This window comes from Phacochoerus africanus, chromosome 10 (genome assembly GCF_016906955.1).
Source record: "Phacochoerus africanus isolate WHEZ1 chromosome 10, ROS_Pafr_v1, whole genome shotgun sequence".
Lineage (NCBI taxonomy): Eukaryota > Metazoa > Chordata > Mammalia > Artiodactyla > Suidae > Phacochoerus > Phacochoerus africanus.
Genome location: NC_062553.1, coordinates 137,968,809 through 137,991,508, shown reverse-complemented (window position 1 = coordinate 137,991,508; position 22,700 = coordinate 137,968,809). Strand labels below are relative to the sequence as shown.

At 41.9% G+C, this 22,700-nt stretch overlaps 1 long non-coding RNA gene across 1 annotated transcript in view; it reads right to left on the bottom strand.

Annotated features, from left to right (window-relative positions):
• LOC125137888 (uncharacterized) overlaps positions 1–22,700 on the bottom strand; it is a 105,217-nt gene that overhangs the window by 68,747 nt on the left and 13,770 nt on the right. The gene's annotated exons all lie outside the window — the stretch shown is intronic.

Here is a 22,700-nt window from a genome sequence, read left to right as displayed (position 1 = left end):
CCCTGCCGCTAGCATCTGCCAACCCTCACCTCAATCTGCTCAGTGCCACAATCCCCACTCCCTAAAATGAATGGGGATAGGGGGAAGAGAACATAAAGCAAAAAGAAAACATATCTGGGTCACTGTAAGTTAATGGTGTCCCGTGGGCCCTTAGTATTTCCTGGAAGTCCTGTAGGTGCTGCCCCTTGTCTCTCACTATCCAGGAAAAACCACTCCAAGTTTACCATCACAAGCACTTTCATGCTCACATTTATCGCACATGGAGTGATGATTTCTGTCACTACTCTTCACGTTGTAATCTTTGCTGGACCGTGCTGCCAACCGCCTCTGCAACCGTGTCCTCTGAACCCCTTTGAGCCCCGGAGACAACTCTCACGGGGTTTTATTCGGACTCTTCCCACGATTGCTTTCAGCCTCTTTAAGATCTGCCCCCTCTCTCTCTGCTCCTTAGGAACCAGCATGTCCCTAGAGTTGCCCCAGGGCCAGTCCTCCCGGTAATATACGCACACTGAGGGCATCGGCATCGACAACTGGGATCCTACAACAACTCCCGACTCTACATCTTCAACCCAGACCTCCCTCCTGCTTCCATGAACCACCACCCATCCCGTGGGAACTTCCCCTGGGAGGCCTGAGAGGCACTGTGAACAGAACGCGTCTCACACGGAACCCTTTCGTTTCCCTCCTCTCTGCTTCTCTTCCCAGCCGCCCTGTCTGGGTGAATGCCCCCCCGCCCCCCGCCCCGGCTCACATCACAGACCTGAACTTCACCTTTGACCCAACACCTTCTCTTACTCCTCTACCCCATATCTAATTTGTCATGATTTTCTGCTGATTCTATTCTTTTTCTTTTTTTTTTTTTTTTTTTTTTTGCTTTTTAGGGCCACACCCGAGGCATATGGAGGTTCCCAGACTAGGGGTTGAATTGGAGCTGTAGCTGCCGGCCTACACCACAGCCACAGCAACACCAGATCTGAGCCATGTCTGTGACCTACACCACAGCTCACAGCCACATGGCTGCTCAACCCACTGAGCAAGGCCAGGGATGGAACCCGTGTTCTCCTGGATGTTAGTTGGGTTCATTGCCCTGAGCCACGAGGAGAACTCCGAGTCTAGTTTTTACAATATTTCTTAGATCTTGACACCTGTGTGTATCAACTGCGACTGCTCGGTTTAGGCCCTCATTGGTTCTCTCTCTGTTTCCTCGAACAGCCTCTGGTACCTTCACGTGTCATCTCCGTAACCTGCGCACCACACCGCCACCCGTTTGACCTTTGTAAGTCCCCCAGGGGCACTTCTCCAAGTTGACCTGCCCAGTCCTTGCCCCCTTATGCCAGTACGCAGCTCAACAAAACTGCTGATTTGACCCAAGCTGCTTGTGCTTTGTTACAAGCCCCTTCCTCTCCCTAGAAGGAGCCTCCTCGCCAGCCTTCCTCTGAATCGCTCTCACTTGGCCTCGACAGCGCCGTCAGAGTCCTCCGGGCTGGGTCAGGGGGTCCTCCTGACACAACCCCCTTCGCTTCCTTCATCACCAAACTCGTTATCCTCCAGTGTGAATGTATAGCTGCTGTTCTCCTCTACGGCTGGGCTGTAAACACTGAGACATCTTTGCATCTCTTGTGCCTCACATGAGACCTGGCAGAGAACAGGCACTCGGTGAAGGTTTGTTAAATCACTTCCTGAATGGATATCAGCCAATTAGAAATAATTTTTACTCTATTAGAGTACCCAAGGGAAAAATGTTTTAAAAACTAAATAACATTTATTTTCTTATAAAGATTTTAGGTCAATCCAGAGATCTTTAAATCCTCCCGAATTTAAAATTTAAATTTAAAAAGAATTTAAAATAATTAGCTAAGTTTCTGCTCCATGGTTCAAAGCTTCCATTTCATGCTTCACCATGTAACACCTGTGGCTTAATTTTTTTCTTTACTATTTATTATTTGATCATTAAGTCACATCCTGCTGTCTGTTATGGTTCTATTAAGGCTGTGCTTGTGCACTATTTCAAGCTTCCAGAAATGCAGACAAGCCACTATGGGGATCCTTTTATTGGACAGCCACCTGCTTGCTGAGACATATGTGTCTCCCTCTTCTAACACTTGTGTTTCTGAAATACTTTAAAGCTAGACACTATTGTAAAGACTCTCAGTATTAGATTATCACCCTTCTTTTACACTCAAAGGGTGAAGAATAAGTTCTCTTTTTCTTGGTCCTTTTCTGAAATAAACCATTTTCAATTTCGTTTAAAAGCAAGATTGGAGTTCCCATTATGGCTCAGTGGGTTAAGGACCCAACGCTGTCTCTGTGAAGACACAGGTTTGATTCCAGGCCTTGCTCAGTAGGTTAAGGACCTGGCATTGCTGCAAGCTGCAGTGTAGGTCATGGATGCAGCTCGGATACAGCATTGCTGTGATGGTGGTGTAGGCCGGCCACTACAGCTCCAATTAGACCCCTACCCTGGGAACTTCCATTTGCCACAGGTGCAGATGTTGATAACAGCAATAATAAGGAGATGAGTAGAAAATGTTCAAATAGTGGGAAAGTGCTTTTGAAACTTAAAAATATGAGAGAAAAGATATAAATAACTAATAGGAACACTGTACAATAAAGGTGAGGAATTGACTCAGAAGTAGAGCAAAAAGACAAACAAATGGGGAAAAAAATCAGAAAAAAAAAAAAAAGATCCATCCAGGAAATTAACATCCAATTCATATGTGTTCTGGAAAAATTATCTTTAAAAAAAAAATCAAAGAGGAAATTATTGAGGACAGAATACAAGTACTTTTCCTATCTTCTAGAAATTAAGAGTATGTGTTTGTGATTTCAGATGGAAAGATTTCAGCAAGAATACCTGGGGAGAAAACGGAATAAAGAAAAGATTGCAAACGCTTTCAGAGAGACAAAAACAAGTCATACACCACAGATCACTAATCAGAACAGTTTTGGATTTCTCAACAGCAGCACCGGAAAATAAATCAGAAGCCTGTAAAAAAAGAATGCAGAACCTAGAATCCTATAGCAAGCCAGAGTACCAATGCTTGAAAAAATGGAATAGAGATATTTTCAGACATGCGAAGATTCAAAATACCAATATCTAAGGCAACCTTTCTTAGAAAGCTACTGGGGGATGCACCCCAACAGAATTAGGACATGAGTCAATGATGCAACAAACATGAAAGGGGCAGCAATGTGGGAGCCCATTAGAGGGACAAGATGCCTATGAAGAAATCCCAGGAGATCTAGTAGTTGGTAGTCAAGGAACCAGAACAAGCAGCTGGAACAAGAAAACTGAGAACTCCAGGAGAAATATAGAAGACTTGAAGAAAGAAATTGTTGTTATTATTATTATTATTTTACTGCCTTGCAGCATATGCAGTTCCGGGACCAGGGAGCAGATCCAAGCTGCCTTGGCAACACTGGATCTCTTTTGCCCACTTTGCCAGACTGGGGATCGAATCTGCACCCTGGGGCTGCAGAGATGCCACTGATCCTGACGCACCACAGGGGAAACGCCAAGAAAAGAGTAATTTAACTGCTAACTTATTGGATGTGTTTGGCCAGCTCATTCATAGGTTTTATGAATTAATAACTTAAAAGTGAATACATTTTAAAATAGTTATTTACTCTGGAAACAAACATTATTCAGGAATGAAAAATCACTTTATTATAGCAAATGGCTCAGTAGTAACATAGCCACGTAATAAGAGCCATGTAAATACTGACACTGACTTAAATGAAAGTGGGAGAGCAACTACATCAGAAGGATAGAAGAAAGAAGCAGCTCCGTCTGTGGTGCGGGGAGCGTGGGGGGGAGGGGGGCACAGACTGTTCCGTCTGCAGTAAGAAATCAACCGATAATCTCCAAAGGCTTTTAAGTGAGAATAGTATCGTGCTGTTTAGCCAAATGGGGAGACACATCATGAGGCACAAACGAAAGGGTTGGGGTTAGGAAGCGGAATTCAGGAATGGGAATGGGGCTGCTGGGTGAACACTCCTGTTTTCATTAAAATCTCTGTACACAGCTTACTTCAAATAAAATTAAGACAAACAGTTTGCTATATCAGAAGGAATATAAAAACTAAACATCTCTTAGCCTGCAAAGATTCCGGTGTTTCCGTGCAATCATGGTTCTTCTACCAGTGGCATGATTCCTGCCACCTCTTCTGGAGAGAAAAAGGGTCTTGTTTGGCCCTTTACCTGGAACCCCACCTGCCATTCTCCTGCTGGTACTTTAAGCACAGGTTTGACTCCTGAAAAAACAGGTAATTTATTTCCACAGTGACACGCTCCATTGCTCTGGTTACAGATCTGATCAGCTCTGGCAGTCTTCCTGCTACACGCTTTCTGTTGCAATTCCAAATATTCACTGTGCTGCTTACCTCTGGCCCCTTGAGGCTTCATCAGCTCAGAGCCACTGACAGAGACCCAGGTCACGGACCCTCAGTGCTGTCATCTGCAAACACTGCCTTAACACCCAACAGAGGAAGCACACTTCTTCAGGATTTTACTCTCAGCAGGAGCAACTCTGGAGTTAGCCCTTCACTAATGAAGAGGGTTTCCAGCTAGCCAGCTGGAAAACTCGTCAATACACTGTTCAACCCTTCCAATTCTCATACGGCTGCCACTGCACCCACAGCCTTCCGCTGCGGCCAAGAAGAAGAAAACCCACCCATCGTAAAACCGCTCCCACACAAAAATCCTGTGACTACAAGATCAGTTTGATCCTTCTGTGAAACGACCACGCCATGGTATGCGCAAGAATGAGTGGCAAAAACACATTCTGCAATACCGCAGAAAGTGAACTGTTTTTAATTTTATCTAAACTCGGTGAGCTCTTGCGAAGGTTCTGCACCTGCAGTCATCTGCCTTCTTGTGAACATGTTTGGATGGCAGCGTGTCTTGGCTTCTAAGTAGATAATTGTCTCTTAGAGTATGAGACCCAACTGGAACTAAAAATGCTTTTAAAATCTTTTGGTCGGAGTTCCCATCGTGGCTCAGTGGTTAATGAATCTGACTAGGCACCATGAGGTTGTGGGTTCAACCCCTGGCCTTGCTCAGTGGGTTAAAGATCTGGCGTTGCCGTGAGCTGTGGTGTAGGTTGCAGACGCGGCTCGGATCTGGGGTTGCTGTGGCTGTGGTGTAGGCCGGCAGCTACAGCTCCAATTCGACCCCCCAGCCCGGGAACTTCCATATGCTGCAGGTGTGGACCTAGAAAGGACAAAAAACAAAATAAAATAAAATCTCTTGGTGACGTTTGGTTTCAGGAAGTTCCAGGAAGTGTTCTTAAATAGCATTCAAGAACCTCCATGAGAGCAAGATGGAAACTGTCCCCAATGTGACCCCAAATGTAATTCAGACAATGGGTCCAAGGCCCCAAACCCAGTAAGTAATCCCCTCTAGTCCTGCAGAGTCAGGACCCAAGCCACAGAGCACATTCCTCTCAAAAGGTGACTGTCAGCTGTCCATTTGTGGGGTGTGCTTTCTGTCAGCCACACACACACCACAAGGAGGTCAAGTCACCTGTTTCCTGAAGTCTGTTTCCATCTGGTGACTTCCCCACAATTTTTGGAAACATCGTGTCTCTATTCAAGGCCGCTAGACGTAGTAATCATTCCTAGGGCCTCAAAAAGGAAAGCAAACCCACATCCAAGTGGGGAAAATGCCAGAATTCAAAGAGCTGACTCCTCTCAAGACAAGCCATTCTTATGCCTGAGAAGAGGCTCCAAGTTCATTATCTACTTCAAAGAGTCAAACGCTTTAACTTGATAGAAAAGTGAATTGCTACCCAGTTAACTGCAGCAGGGGTTGCTTTCCTCGTCAAACAAGCTCTCAGTGCTGCCGACAGGGATGATATCATAACAGAGCTAAGGAAACGCACAGACCCCTTGAGAGAGAGCTCGTCTCACCAGCCCGAAAGTGGGCACAGACGAGACAGCAAGAAGAAAACCAAAGAGCCATAGAGTCCAATCAAATTAACGGTGATTTGCAGAGAGATGTTCATATGAATCAGAGAACAGGAGAACATGCTCAATTTTTCCATGACTCATGGCAAAAGAAATTGAGAGCACAACTAGCCAAGAAGTTGAAATATTTCCCACGAGATATCAAGAAAAACATGACTGATCACTTGATTTTAACCACACTTTGGTACTGAGTTACACTGCTTGAGTTTAAGACATGGCAAGGTAATTTGCTCAAGATAACAAATAAATATTCTCAGAAAATATCCCAAAGAGGACGTTACGTCAAGTCACAGTTTGATCTTGCAGCTTCCATTTGACAGTGACAACAAGAAAGGAAGATTGGGTGTGGGGGGGTGTCCCGTGAATCATACGCTATAATGAGCTGAGCTCACAAGAGTCTCTGGTGTTTTCTGACTCTGCGGCCTACTGAGCAGCAACGTTTTTCAAGTGCAGGAACGAACAAGTGAAGAGTCAAGTCCACCATAGTGTCTGTACATTAGCAATGAGCAACAGCAGCAAGACTCCCCGTCCTAACCTCAACACGTCAGCCGTCGTCGCTTAGATTTAGGGTAAAGACGGCAGAGAGCGATCTTAGCAACGCCAAGCTGGTGGCGAGTCTAACGCGTCCCCACTTTGCTCACCTCTGAAGGAGAGTAGACCTAAGGGCAAAGGAGAGTTGGGGAGATGACTGATTTTTCTGAAATCTCTAAGAGATCTCTCGTCCTGATTTATAAATTCACTGGCACCTGTGACTAACAGTTTGCTATAAAGCAAAATTCAGCATAAGGCAGGTCCATCTTGAACTCTATCCAAAGGGGTTTAATTACTGAATCACACACACAAAAATCTTGTTATAAAATGGATTTACCCAAAAGGCAGCCAGATGGCCTAGTTCCAATGCATTAGTGAGGATAAAAAGAACGGCAAACATGTCGTTCCCTCCCCACCCCCAAGACGTTTGCTGTGTTGCCGAGAGGAGTCAAAACCCAGGTGATAAGAAGTCGATGCCTGAGCAAGGAGATGAGAGCGACTTGATGCCATCCCTACGGCAACTGAATAGAACCCCTTGACTAGGGTCTCAGCAGGCACCGAGGGAAGACACAGCTCCTCCAGACCACGACCACCGCTTCCGAAAAATGTGGGCGCCTCTTGCCTCCACAAGCAACTGTATCTTAGGAACAGAAATCTTAACTGACTGAAACCCTCTGTGTGGAACTTAGAATGGAAACTGGGTTCTCCACCTCCGCAGCACCTTTATTTTGGGCTCTGAAGCTTTGGAAGGACAGCAGGGAGGATAAACTGGCTACTGGTTGTCTCCTGTATTATTCATTTGTGTACCAAAAAAAAAAAAAAAGAAGAAGAAGAAGAAAAATAAAACTCCTTCTGGTTCGGAGGAAGTTGCACAAAAAGTATAGTGTGGCTAGGATGGCATGTGCCTTCCGGCTTCTGAAACAAAGGGACTTTCGTAAGATTTTGTGATGAAAAGGCAAAACAGTTGTCACCTGTTACCTCTGCGAAGCTTGTCACCCTAGCAAACTCCATCGGCCTTTTGTATAGTTGTATCCAATTCTCTGCATAGACCTCTCTGAGGGCAGGGGCTGTGTCGTATTTATATTTATTGCACCCTGCTCGACACAGTGCCAGCAATGAGTAGTTTCCCAATAAATTTGGGGAGATGAAAAAAACAGATTCATTAAATAATGATGACTATATGATGTAATTACTATGTATATTTTAAAAATTAAAACTGTATAGGCATAGCTTATTTTGGTGTAGAGAAGATTAACACTTTATAGAAAAAGATCTTAAAACTCCAGGTTCAATGTCTTGGCTTTAAAGATAAGGAAAATAAACTTAGGGAAATTTAACATATTAATTGACTAGAAGAGTAATAAGGATGCAAGATTTCAAAACATACACATACGATATGTGTGGATGCTGCACTGTTTCAATTATAGCCACCCTGCCTGCTTCTTGCTTAACCTCCAACTCACTTCTAGGTTCCATTCATGTATATTTGCCCAAAGAATGCAGATTCCTTTAAAATTAACATAAGTTAAACTTCGTTAGGTAAATCATATACAGAAATGGATTCCAAAGATACATTCAATATGCCTTCTCTACAGCACCTCCTGAAGACCCACCACATTGTAGTTAATGGGCTGCCTCACCTGAGTTGCATCCAGCTCAGACGGAGGAAGAGCCGAGTTTAGAAGATTCCATAGTGAATGGGGTGGGAATGTTCTGAAGTGGCCAGGCAGTCAAACGTCAAGTGCCAAGTTTAGAGAGCAATGGCTGTACGCCAAGCAAACATTTACTACATGGCACTGAACCTGGGAGAGTACAGCAGTGGTCCCCAAGTCTCCATTGCTCAGCTCTAACCTTACAAGAAGGGGAACAAGTGGCTTCTATGTAGTATCGCTTAAGGAGCCTCGTCCCACGTCATCTTCCCAAATAACGTCCTTAGATGCCTGAATCTTGTTTAGCAATTTATCTAAACAGAAATAGGCCTGGGAAGACACTCTAGTATTGAAATTTTGTCTTAGGTAGAAAGACTTAAGCTCTGGAGGAAGACAGATAAAGGTTCAAAGGCAGGTGTCATTAGCACTTTCTGGCCATGAAAATTTGGGCAAGTTAATCAATCTTTAGACCTTAGTGTTTTTTTTTTTTCCTAATCTGTAAAGATGTTAAGTCCTACTTTTCAAAGCCATTGCAAAGTTAAATTAGATATTGTATGTAACCAATGGATCACTGAAGAAATCAAAGAGGAAATTTAAAAATACCTAGCAGCAAATGACAATGAAGATACAACACTCCAAAACCTATGGGATGCAGCAAAAGCCCTTCTAAGAGGAAAGTTCACAGCAATACAAGCCCACCTCAGGATACAAGAAAAAGCTCAAATAAACAACCTAACTTTATATCGAAAGCAGCTCGAGAGAGAAGAACAGGCAAGACCTAAAGTTAGTGGAAGGAAAGAAATCATAAAGATCAGAGCAGAAATCAATGAAATAGAAACAAAGAATACCATAGAAAAGATCAATGAAACAAAAAGCTGGTTCTTTGAAAAGATCAACAAAATTGATAAACCCTTAGCCAGACTTATCAAGAAAAAGAGAGAGAGGACTCAAATCAATAAAATTAGAAATGAAAACGGGGAAGTAACAAGAGACATCACAGAAATACAAAGGCTCATAAGAGACTACTGTATGCAACTACATGCCAATAAAACAGAAAACCTAGAAGAAATGGACAACTTCTTAGAAAAGTACAATCTTCCAAGACTAAACCAAGATGAAATAGAAAAGATGAACGGACCCATCACAAGCACTGAAATTGAAACTGTGATTTAAAAACTTCCAACAAACAAAAGTCCAGGACCAGATGGCTTCGCAGGCGAATTCTATCAAACATTTAGAGAAGAGCTCACACCTCTCCTTCTGAAACTATTTCAAAAGTTGCAGAGGAAGGGATACTCCCAAACTCATTCTATGAGGCCACCATCACCCTGATACCACAACCAGACAAAGATACCACAAAAAAAGAAAACTACAGGCCAGTTTCACTGATGAACATCGATGCAAAAATCCTCAACAAAATCCTAGCAAACCGCATCCGACAATACATGAAAAGGACTGTTCATCATGGTCAAGTGGGATTTATCCCAGGGATGCAAGGGTTCTTCAATATCCGCAAATCCGTCAGTGTGATACACCACATTCACAAACTGAAGAATAAAAACCATGTGATCCTCTCAATAGATGAGGAAAAAGCCTTTGACAAAATCCAACACCCATTTCTGATAAAAACCCTTCAGAAAGTGGGCATAGCGGGAAACTACCTCAACATGATAAAGGCCATATATGACAACCCTACAGCGAATATCATTATTATTATTATTATTTTGTCTTTTTGCCATTTCTTAGGCCGCTCCTGCAGCATATGGAGGCTCCCAGGCTAGGGGTCAAATTGGAGCTGTAGCCATCGGCCTACGCCAGAGCCACAGCAACATGGGATCAGAGCCGTGTCTGCAACCTACACAACAGCTCACGGCAATGCAGGATCCTTAACCCACTGAGCAAGGCCAGGGATAGAATCCACAACCTCATGGTTCCTAGTCGGATTCGTTAACCACTGTGCCACAGTGGGAACTCCAGCGAACATGATGCTTAATGGTGAAAAGCTGAAAGAATTCCCGATGAGGTCAGGAACAAGACAAGGATGTCTGCTCTCGCCACTACTCTTCAACATAGTTTTGGAAGTCCTAGCCACAGCTATCAGAGAAGTAAAAGAAATAAAAGGAATTCAAATTGGAAAGGAAGAAGTAAAACTATCACTTTTTGCAGATGACATGATACTAGACCTAGAGAAACCTAAAGACTCTACCAGAAATCTGTTAGAGCTCACCCATGAATTTGGCAATGTCGCAGGATACAAAATCAATACACAGAAATCAATGGCATTTCTATACACTAACAATGAAAGAGCAGAAAGAGAAATTAGGGAAGCAATCCCATTTACCATCACATCCAAAAGAATAAAATACCTAGGAGTAAACCTACCTAAAGAGACAAAAGACCTGTACTCTGAAAACTATAAGACACTGATGAAAGAAATCAAAGATGACACAAATAGATGGAAAGTTCTGGGTTGGGAGAGTTAATATTATCAAAATGACTATACTACCTAAGGCAATCTACAGATTCAATGCAATCCCTATCAAATTACCAAGGACATTTTTCACAGAACTCGAACAAGATATTTTAAAGTTTGTTTGGAAGCACAAAAGACCCAGAGTAGCCAAAGACATCCTGGAAAATGAAAAATGGAGCTGGAGGAATCAGGCTCCCGGACTTCAGACTATACTACAAAGCAACAATCATCAAAACTGCAAGGTACTGGCACAAAAACAGAAATATAGATCAGTGGAACAGGATAGAAAGCCCAGAATTAATCCCATACACCTACAGCCAACTAATCTATGACAAAGGAGGCAAGGATATGCAATGGAGGAAGGACAGCTTGTTCAATAGGTGGTACTGGGAAAACTGGACAGCCACATGGAAAAGAATGAAGACAGGACACTCCCTACCACCATACACAAAAATAAACTCCAAATGGATTAAAGACCTAGATATAAGACCAGGCACTATAGAACTCTTAGAGGAAAACATAGGCCAAACCCTCACTGACATAAACAACAGCAACATCTTCTCAGATCCACCTCTTAGAGTATTGACAGTAAAAACAAAAATAAACAAATGGGACCTAATCAAACTTCAAAGTTTCTGTGCAGCAAAGGAAACCCTCCACAAAATGAAAAGACAACCCACAGAATGGGAGAAAATCTTTGCAAGTGAATTGACTGACAAGGGATTAATCTCCAAAATTTATAGACAATTTCTGCAACTCCATACCAAAAACAAACAACCCCATCAAAAAATGGGCAGAAGATCTAAACAGACAGTTCTCCAAAGAAGACATACAGATGCCCACAAAACACATGAAAAGATGTTCAACATCACTCATTATTAGAGAAATGCAAATCAAAACCACGATGCGGGTACCACCTTACACCAGCCAGAATGGCCATCATCAAAAAGTCTACAAACAATAAGTGCTGGAGAGGGTGTGAAGAAAAAGGAACCCTATCACACTGTTGGTGGGATTGTAAATTGGTGCAACCACTGTGGAAAGCAGTATGGAGATGCCTCAGAAAACTAAAAATAGAACTACCATTTGATGCAGCAATCCCACTCCTGGGCATCTATCCAGAGAAAACCGTGACTCACAAAGACACATGTACTCCAATGTTCATTGCAGCACTATTTGCAATAGCCAAGATATGGAAATAACCTAAATGTCCATCGGCAGAGGAGTGGATCAAGAAGATGTGGTACATAAACACAATGGAATATTACTCAGCCATTAAAAGGAACAAAATAATGGCATTTTTAGCAACATGGATGGACCTAGAAATGATCATGCTGAGTGAAGTCAGCCAGACAATGAGACACCAACATCCAATGCTTTCACTGACATGTGGAATCTGAAAAAAGGACAGACTGAAATTCTTTGCAAAACAGATGCTGACTCACAGACATTGAAAAACTTATGGTCTCCAGAGGAGACAGTTTGGCTGGTGGGGGATGTGCTTGGGTTATGGGATGGAAATCCTGTGAAATTGGATTGTTATGATCATTATACAACTACAGCTGTGATAAATGCATTTGAGGAATAAAAAAAAAAGATTTTAAAAAAGATATTGTATGTAAAAGCACAAGGTTATACTTGAGGAAGAAGAAGACATGAGCAAGGAGGAGATGACAATAGCTTAGGTTGGTGGGTAAGCATCCCATCTGAGTTTGGTTGTCTGAGTTAAAATGTTAACTCTTGGAGTTCCCGTCGTGGCTCAGCAGTTAACAAACCTGACTAGCGTTCATGAGGACGCAGGTTCAATCCCTGGCCTTACTCAGGTTAAGGATCTGGCATTGCCATGAGCTGTGGTGTAGGTCACAGACAAGGCTTGGATTCTGTGTTGCTGTGGCTGTGGTGCAGGCTGGCACCTGTATCTCTGATTCGACCCCTAGCCTTGGAACCTCCATATGCCGTGGGTGTGGCCCTAAAAAAGCAAAAAAATAAAAATAAAAATCTTAACTCTTAGAGGCTGTATAATTTTGGGCAAGGTACTCAACTTCTCTGTGCCTTTGTTTTCCCATCTGTAAATAAGGACTAATACTAGTACATACATCATAGGTTATATAGCTTCAATGATATCATAGAGGTAATACGCTAGTATTGAGGCTAATGAATTGAGTTGTTAGCAGGAGAAATACAGCAGATGTGAGTATTTGAGGAGATGGTAGGTACAGGGGAAGCAGGTCGGGGAAACAGGTAGATATGAAAGGGCCTTTGAAAGGAACGCAAATAGGAACCAAGCGGTTATTGACGAACGTGTCCTGATGTGTGCAAAGTTCGTATTTCTTTATTTCCCTTCCTCTCTCTAGAAATCTTTTAGTCTGATGTCTTGGACTTACGAATTTTGATTTGTCTCTTTTAGATTTTGATCTTAAAACAAGTATTCAACCCCTGGCTTTCTGCATGTATTTAAAATGAACAAGTAAGAGCATAAAATATTTACATCTCCACCCTTCCCAGGGAGACGAAAGCTGCAACGCCCTTCCCTCCAAAATGAGGCTAAACAGATGAGGCCTGCCCTGTGGCCCTGGAGGTGAGCACTCTCAGGCTGCAACAGAACAACAACAGAAACAAGTTCCAGCAGCGTTCAAACGCAGGACCTGACATAGCCAGTGGATTCCACTAACGAGAGTATTCATACCATGTCCTAAATTTCTGCCTCCCTTCTTCTTTGGGTCAGAATCTCCTGGTAGTTATCGGAGTGTTTGTTTGCACTTAAAAGGGCAGAAGAAAACGAAATATTCAGCTTGGTCCATTGCCTGGTAGAGGGAAATACTGCTGTCTGGGCCCAACCTGGGTTCCCAAGTAAGTGAGGTTAAACGACACACTTCGCTCCTGACCCTTTCGCGTTCAGTCAGACCAGGAGGCAGGATGATGCCCGTTTTTGCATCTCCCTCTTAAGACTCATCACACTTTACGAGTAAATGTACATTTGTTTTTATTTTATATATTTTACATACAGTAGAATGTGGAGCGCTTCCAGGAGCAGAATTAGATGAATTCTGGCAAAATGACACACCTGTGTACCCCCACCCAGTGGAGATACAGATTTTCTTTACCCTTTGAAAATTCCCTTTCCAGTCAATACCAACTTCCCATTCTTGCTCAACCCTGGTACTTTTGGGTTTTTTTAAAGTTTTAATCACTACAGACTAGTTTCGCTTGCCCCTGAACTTCCTACAGACATAATCACACTGTATTTATTCTGTTGTGCTGGTTTTTTCCAGCTTGGTGAAATATTTTTGTGACTCATTCATGATGTTGAGTGTATCATCATTTTTATTACTGCTTTTCCATCAAATAAATAAGGCACAAGTTGATATCTACTTTCCTATTGATGAACATTTGTTTCCAATTATTGGTTATTATAAATAAAGTTACTATGGGCATACATGCCCAAGTTTTTATTGCATATATGTTCTCATATATCTTGGCTAAATAAAAGGAGTGGAATCGCTGGTGCAATGGGTAGGCACAGCTTTAAATTTATTAAGATCTACTAAAATGTTCTAAATGGTTATTCTGCTTTACAGCTCTACTAGAGATAGGAGAGTCGGCTTTCTTCACGTCATGACCGACATTTGGTGTCGCCCGTCTTTTTTGTTTTAGCAAAAGGCTAGTGAGTGCCCTGGTTTCTCGTTCCGGTTCTAAGCCGCATCCCTGATGACTCACGGTGCTGGACGTCATCTCGTGTGTGTGTTGATCAGTCATATGCAGCTTTAACGAAGTGTCTGTTTTCCCATTTGTTACGGTTTGTCATTTTAATATTCATATATGCTGGATATGCAAGTCTCTTATCAGGCTAACATATGTATGGTGAATATTTTCTCTCAGTTATCATTTACCTTTTCATTTTCTAACGGTGTCTTTTATTTTTTCCTTTCTTTCTTTGTGTGTGTGTGTGTGTGCTATTTAGGGCCACACCTATGGCACATGGAGGTTCCCAGGCTAGGGGTCAAATCGGAGCTACAGCTCCCAGCCTACACCACAGCCACAGCAATGCAGGATCTGAGCCGCATCAGCAACCTACACCACAGCTCACGGCAATTCTGGATCCTTAACCCACTGAGCGAGGCCAGGGATCAAACCCACAACCTCATGGTTCCTAGTCAGATTTGTTTCCACTGCACCATGACGGGAAGTGTCTTTTCATAAGCAAAAGTTTTTATTAATTTTGGTAAGTCTAATTTCAATTACATTATATTTTAATTACACTATATGGAATTGAATTGCAATGCACATTGAATTATATTGTACATTGTAATTTATTCGCAATGAATTATATCACACGTTTTCCTGTCTAAAAACTCCCCACCTGCCCCAAGCTTTGAAGATGTTTACTCGTGTATGTTTTGCAGCGTTAGCTTTTACACAGAGGCCTGTGATCTATCTCCAGTTAACTTTTTACATGCAGGGAGATAGCAGTCAAAGTTTCTTCCCAAGCCCTCTGTTGAAAATGTCTTCCTTCCCCATGAGTTTATTTTCACTCCTGCGCTTCCTCAATTGTGAGTTCCACAGAGGTCGTCTTTGATTGGTTTGTCCGTGTAATCGTAGACCTCGACACAGTGTCTCTTATACAGAAACTTAATAAATGTCCACCAGATGACTACATTGTCTGGAAGCTGAAAGGAAGCTGAGTTGGTACTTAAGACTGTCCCGTTTTTGTATGCTTTTCCTTTGCTCTCTTCCCAGGCAAATGCAGATAAATTATACTTTTCTTTCTAACCTTATTTTATACTCTGTCCCTACTGTGGCCTGTATCATGTATCTCCCAAATCGATACATTGAAGTCCTAGCCCCCATGTGCAGACAGGGCTCTGAGGAGGTGCTTAATGCTAAACAAGGTGATAGGGTGAGGTCCTAATCCAATAGGACTGGTGCTCTTAAAAAACAGGAAGAGAGGGAGGCCCTCTTGCTCTCTTTAGGTGCATGTACCCAGAAAAACAATGTGAAGACACAGCAAGAAGGTGGCCATCTGCAAGCCTGCACAAGCCTGCTCACCAAAACTTGACCATGCTGGCTTCCTGGCTTCAGACTTCCAGTGCCTCCAAAAAATTTTCTGCTGTTTAAGGCACCCTCTATGTATTCTGTTATAGCCCCCTCCCTCATTTACCAAACTCCAGCATACTAGACTCCTTTATGTTCCTCAGGCTCATAAAATCTCTCCCAGACTCAGGACTTGGGGTTCCCTGTTCCCAGAATTCTCTTCCAGCTCTTCCCAGACTTTGGATCTCAATTCACAGGTTACCTCCTCTGAGAGCTCTCCTCTGGTAACCTTATCTGAAGGAGATGCCCCACTCTCTGTGTTACCACCCAGTTTGTATTCATCCCAGCACTTTTTTTTTCCATCTTCAGCCATTTGCTTATTTACCTATTTGTTTACCTACTTACTTAACTTTGTTAGTGTCTATCGCCTACCACCCCTTGTCCCCTAACATACACGCAGTTAACCCCTTCAGAGAAAGCAATGCATTCACTACTTTATTGTTAGTTCCTAGCATGCCTGGCTTGTTCCTGGGGTTCAATAAGTATGTTTCAAATGAATAAATGAATGACTGGTTAATGAAGATTTTATAATCTAAATAAGATTCTTACTTTAAGAATCAGTTTATTGATATTTATTGAGTGTCAGCATAACGTTTTAAAAGAAAGGTAAATAGTATAAGGATTAGGAACTTTTTTTAAAGTGCAGATTCTACTCTGCTAGTGGTTTACATATGACCTTGAATAAACCAATTAGCCTCTTGATTACCACATTTCAAAAATAGGTATACTGAGTATAATTAAAGCCCACAGCCAACATTATACTCAAGGCTGAAAAGCCGAAAACATTTCCTCTAAAATAAGGAACAAGACAAGGATGCCCACTCTCACCACTTTCATTCAACATTGTATGTGAGTACTAGACATAGCAATCAGACAAGAAAAATAAATAAAATAAATCCAAATTGGAAAGGAAGAAGTAAAATGCCACCATTTGTAGACAATGACAATATACATAGAAAAATCTCAAAGACACCATTAAAAATTATTAGAAGTAATAAATATAATCAGTAAAGTCACTGGATACAAAATTAAATGGAAAAGATATACTCTACCATGGATTGAAGAATTAATATTGTTAAAATGTCCATACCTCGCAAGGTAATCTCCATATTCAATTTAATCCCTATCAAATCACCATTTTTGACAGAACTAGAACAAGTAATTCTAAAGTTTGGATGAAAACACAAAGGACTCCAAATAATAACCAAAGTAATATTGAGAAAGAAGAACAAAGCTAAAGGTATCACACTCCCTGATCTAAAGCTATACTACAAAGCCACAGTAAACAGTATGGCATGGGCATGAAAACAGACACAGAGATCAATGGAACAGGACAGATTGCACGGAAATAAGCTCATGCTATGTGCCAACTAGTCTACAACAAAGGAGGCAAGAATATACAGTGGGAAAGGACAGCCTCGTCAATAATTGGTTCTGAGAAAACTGGGTGGCTTCCTGAAAAAGAATGAAACTGGATCACTTTCTCATGACATATACAAAAATAAACTCAAAATGGATTAAAGACTTAAATATAAGACCTCAAACCATAAAATTCCTGGAAAAAAATGTAAGTCATACACTCTTTGACACTAGTCTTAGGGAAATTTTTTTGGATCTGTTTCCTCAGGCAAGGGAAACAAAGCAAAAATAAATAAATGGGACTACAGCAAAACTAAAACGCTTTTGCACAGCAAAGGAAACAATCAACAAAATGAAAAGACCACTTACTGAATGGGGAAAATATTTCCAAATGACATACCCGATAAAGGGTTAATGTCCAAAATATACAAAGAAGTCATATAACTTAATACCAAACAAATAAACCAACAATCCGATTTTAAAATGGGCAGAATAGACGTTTTTCTTAAGAAGACATACAGATGGTCAACAGGCACATGAAAAGCTGTTTAAAATCACCAGTCCTCAAGGAAATGCAAATCAAAACTACAATGAGATATCATCTCATACCTATCAGAATGGCTATCATTAAAAACATAAAAAATAACAAGTGCTTGCAAGGATGTGAAGAAAAGGGAACTCCTGTGCACTGTTGATTTGATTATAAATTGGTGCAGCCACTTCTTACTAGAACAGTAAGAAGGTTTCTCAAAAAATTCAAAATAGAACTACGATAAGATCCAGCAATCTTATTTCTGTGTATTCATCTGAAGAAAAGAAAACCACTAATTCAAAAAATATTTGCACATTATTTAATGTTAATTGCAGCATTATTTAGAATAGCCAAGATATGGAAACAATCTAAGTGTCCACCAATAGATGGACAGATAAATAACCTATGGTGGACATATACAATGGAATGTTAGTTGTGCCATAAAAAAAAAAAAGAATGAAATCTTGCCATTTGCAATAACATTGATAGGTCTAGGAGGTTTTATGCTTAGTGAAGTGAGTCAAACAGAAAAAGATAAATACAACATGATGTCACATATGTGAAATCTAAAAAAAAAGAAAATGGAAAAACAAAATGAAAACAGACTTATAGACACAGAGAACAAAGTGGCAGTTGCCAGGGGGAAGAGGATGGGAGGAGGGGGAAAAAGGTGAAGGGAATTAAAAGGTACAAACTTCCAGTTTTAAAATAATCGCTATGGCGATATAATACACAGCATAAGGAAGACGGTCAGGAATAGCGTAATATTTTTGTATGGGGACAAATGGTTACCAAACTCGCCACAGTGATCATGTTAAAATATACTTAATGTCAAATTGCTGTACACCTAAAACTAGCATAACATTGTACATCAATTATATTTCATCATAAAAGGTAAGTATAATAGTGTTTATCCTGCCTGCATTAAAGAGTAATTCTGAAACGTGCGCAGATTCCGTGTTCAATTATATTTTATATGTTTATTGTAAAATACCTTATAAACACGAGGCATTGCTCCCTGTTAGGCGCCAGACACTTCCTGTTAGGTAATGACTTAAAATACCCTGTTTCTGGCATTGAAAACTGCATTGTCCCACACTGTAGCCACCAGCCACATGTACCTATTTACATTTAAATTAATAAAAATTACATTAAATTACAATTTTTGTTTCTCAATTACACCAGCCACCTTATACGTGCTCAAGAGCTGTATGTGTCTAGAGAGTATCCTGTTAGGTAGCACATAGGATATTCGCATTAGAGCAGAGAATCCTATTGGAAAGCACTTCTCCAGAACTTACCAGCTGTTTTAGGACACAAAACATCCTTGAAATAACCTGAAAACAACCAATACGATATGCGGGCACCCACCAAGTAATATTCTAAAAATAAAATAAAATGCTGAGGAACCACACCGGAAAGGGAGCACAGGGAAAAGCCAGCGTATACGGCGGGCGAGTTCAAGAAGGCCTCTGGAGGACGAGAGGTTTGAAACGTCTCTCGGAGGCGGCACATCAGGGAAAAGGACAGATGGGTCGCAGACGGGAAGAAGGGAGGCAGGGCAGAGGCTAGTTCACCGGGCACGCGAGGTTCTAAACCCAGGGGCTAATGGGCTTTTCTGCATCAAACACTCTTTCCGGCTGCTGGTGCTGACGTCTAGGAAAGGTTCGCAGGTACGCGGCACAGAGTCTCGGCCTGTGGCTCTAAGGAGGAGACGACGACCAGCCAAAAGGGACTTAGCCTACAAGGCCTGCTAAGTGACGCGAAATCGCAACGAAAGCTCTGAGGGGCTTTGTAACTGGGGAAGCGTGCTTGAATAAGGTCCCCAGATGAGCTGGACTTGGAGGAACAAGTAAGAGCTGGGTGAACGTGGGTGGTGTCTAGGGGAGGGAGCGGGGAGCGGAAGGGTGCTAAGGGCAAGACCGTGAAGCTGCGGATGGCCCTGCCGGATGGAGCCGAAGGCACAGATGGGAGAACGGGGAGAAGTCCGGGAAAGACGCGCCTGCGGATACGATGACGAAAAAGATACAGTTCCCACGCTATTACCTTCCAGGCAGCCAGGAATCTCTGTGGATTAGGGTGGGTCCCCTTGAGAGAAAAGCAAGGTGCTCGGAAAGCATATGTTGGAGAGGCTATCTAGCTAAGCCTTTGGAGGGGGTGGAGGCTGTGTTTATAAAGCTACCTTTAGAGGGAAGGCTACTGAAACCATGAGGAAGATAGGGCTGCACCTGCAGCATATGGAGGCTCCCAGGCTAGGGGTCGACTCCAAGCTGCCCCTGCCAGCCTACACCGCAGCCATGGCCACACTGGATCCTCAACCCACTGAGCGAGGCCAGGGATTAAGCCTTCATCCTCAGGGATACTAGTCAGGTTTGTTATGACTGAGCCATGACAGGAACTCCCAGGAACATAATTTTCAAGCAAAGGCAAAGACATACAGAGTTTCAAGAAACGAGGGGCATGTTGTATTGAGAGTCGTTTGTAACTTTGACTGTGAAGATGCGTAGGTTCAGCTGACTCTGAACCCTTCGAATGGTCGGGAGGAGACAGCTGGGTGCCGGGGTGTGGAGTGAAAAGAAAGCCCGCGATGGGGGGTAAAGATGCAGCCCCGCCCCCAGCACCTGGATGATGTTGGCAAAGCTTCCAGGAAGAATGCGGTCAAGTCTTCCAGTAAGTTTTCTTTTTTCCTGTATTTCCTCACTGAGTTAGCTTGGGAAATGGATCAACTTAGCTTTCTTGGTACTGTGGTAATTGTCATGGCATTGCTTGAGGCAGCTTTCGTTTCTTGTCAATTCACCCTCCACATAAAAAAATTTTAAAAAGCATTTAAAATAATCTACATGAAAATCTCAAAATGCCTATCACAGTCTCGATCCTTCCATTTACTGTTTAACTTTTCAAAACCTAATGTGTAGATTTGCATTCAATTCAAAGGACTTTGCGAATAGGAAAAAAAGTGGGATAAACATCCTAAAACAACACTAATTCCTCTAAGATCATGAGGGACTTTTGCCTTCTTTACATTTTTGTGTACTATTATAACTTGTAAACTTACATCATAAAAATATTATTGATAAGTAGTTTCACTATCGTATTGCATTGTATTTGAGTACAGAATGTTTTAGTGTTGGTATCGTTCTTAGTGCTTTGAAGAGAATTATCCAACATTCTTTTAAATGTCTTTATTACCACAGATTCATTTTAATTTTTTTGTAAGCAAAATGTAGTCCAGGTACAGATGGCTTAAAAATGATTTAATAAGCAGTGACCAAATCTTTTTTTTTTTTTTTGTCTTTTTGCGTTTTCTAGGGCTGCTCTCACGGCACATGGAGGTTCCCAGGCTAGGGGTTGAATCGGAGCTATAGCCGCCGGCCTACGCCAGAGCCACAGCCACTCGGGATCTGAGCCACGTCTGCAACCTGCACCACAGCTCACGGCAACACCAGATCCTTAACCCATCGAGCAAGGCCAGGGATCGAACCTGAAACCTCATAGTTCCCAGTTGGATTCGTTAACCACTGCGCCACGACAGGAACTCCCGACCAAATCTTTTGGCAATCTGGTTCTCTATCCACCATGAGATTTTGCAGTATTAAAAATGGTTTCTATCACACAGATAAAGCTGAGAGAGTCCACGGCTTTACAAGCTGCCAGTGAGTGACAGAAATGAGATGAAAACCTTAGTCCATCGTACAAAGAGCTGGGGAAAATGATTAACATTTTATGTTTTTAAAAAGTCAACTCAATTAACCTTCCTATTTCCTGACTCAGTATAATTGGCAAATAATATTATCGATAGTAATTAAAACTGCCAGCAATATGAAAGAAATCAGTCGTTTAAACAGTTTTCTGAAAGTATCACAAATGACGGAACAAAGGATGGGAGCAATGTTTCCTGAAACTGTAACACGTCTTCCACACTAGTACGAAAAAAATAAAATAAATGCTAAGAACTCTAGTCTTTGTTTCTCCCCAATAAAATGCCATCAGATTTGCCTTAGAAGTAAAACCAACCTGAATAATTTGTATTTCATGGCAGCTTTTGACTTTTCTTTTCTAAGAGAACAGAGGAGAGAAAGGGAGAGGTGTTCTGTGCACTAGCGGGCAGAGTTCAGCAGGATGTATCTTACTTTTTAAAATAAAAGGACTTACAAAAGGACTTGGACCCCTCACAAAACAAACGCACAGACACAGACCACGACTTAATGGTTTCACCCAGAGGGAAATGTGGGGGGAGGGATAAATTAGGGGCTTGGGACTCGCAGGTATAAAGCACTGTGTGCGAACAGATAAACAAGGCCTGCTGTACGGCATGGGGATTATATTCAGTATCTTGTGACACACTATAACGGAAAAAAATATATATATATATATACACATGAATCGCTTTACTGTACACCAGATAATACAACATTACAAATCAACTCTACTTCAATAAAAAAGTTACAAAGTTAATGGCGTTCCCATCATGGCTCAGCAGAAACGAATCTGACTAGCATCCGTAAGGACGCAGGTTCGAGTGAGTTAAGGATCTGGCATTGCCGTGAGCTGTGAGGTAGGTCGCAGATGCGGCTCAGATCCCAGCTTGCTGTGGCTGTGACGTAGGCCCGAGGCTACAGCTCTGATTCATCCCCTAGCCTGGGACCCTCATATGCCTCAGGTGTGGCCCGAAAAAGACAAAAAATAAAAGTTAAGAATTACCAACTACTTGATTACAAATTTCTTTACACACAAAAGAAATTAAATCTCTCGTGAGAGTTATCCAGTAAGGTACAGGAGAGCAAAGGAAAAACCAGCTTGTAGAAGGACATATAAGGGCATTTACTTTTAGTGATTCTTTAGTAAAAGTATGTACTGATGCATCTGTTTATGCACTAAAACAATGGGGAGAAACAGCATGATTGTACTAGCTAAAACCACCTCATTTATTTCATCTCATTCACACTAGCCTAACTTTTTGTTGAGTTTTGTTGCCTAGTACAGTAGAGATTCGAATAGCATCATTTCCTGTGTGTTAGTCATAACCCTCCTTTCCTCCGCTTAAAACGCTGGTGGCCAGATGCATAACCTATTGGGCCCACTGTTAGAATCTTCTGCTG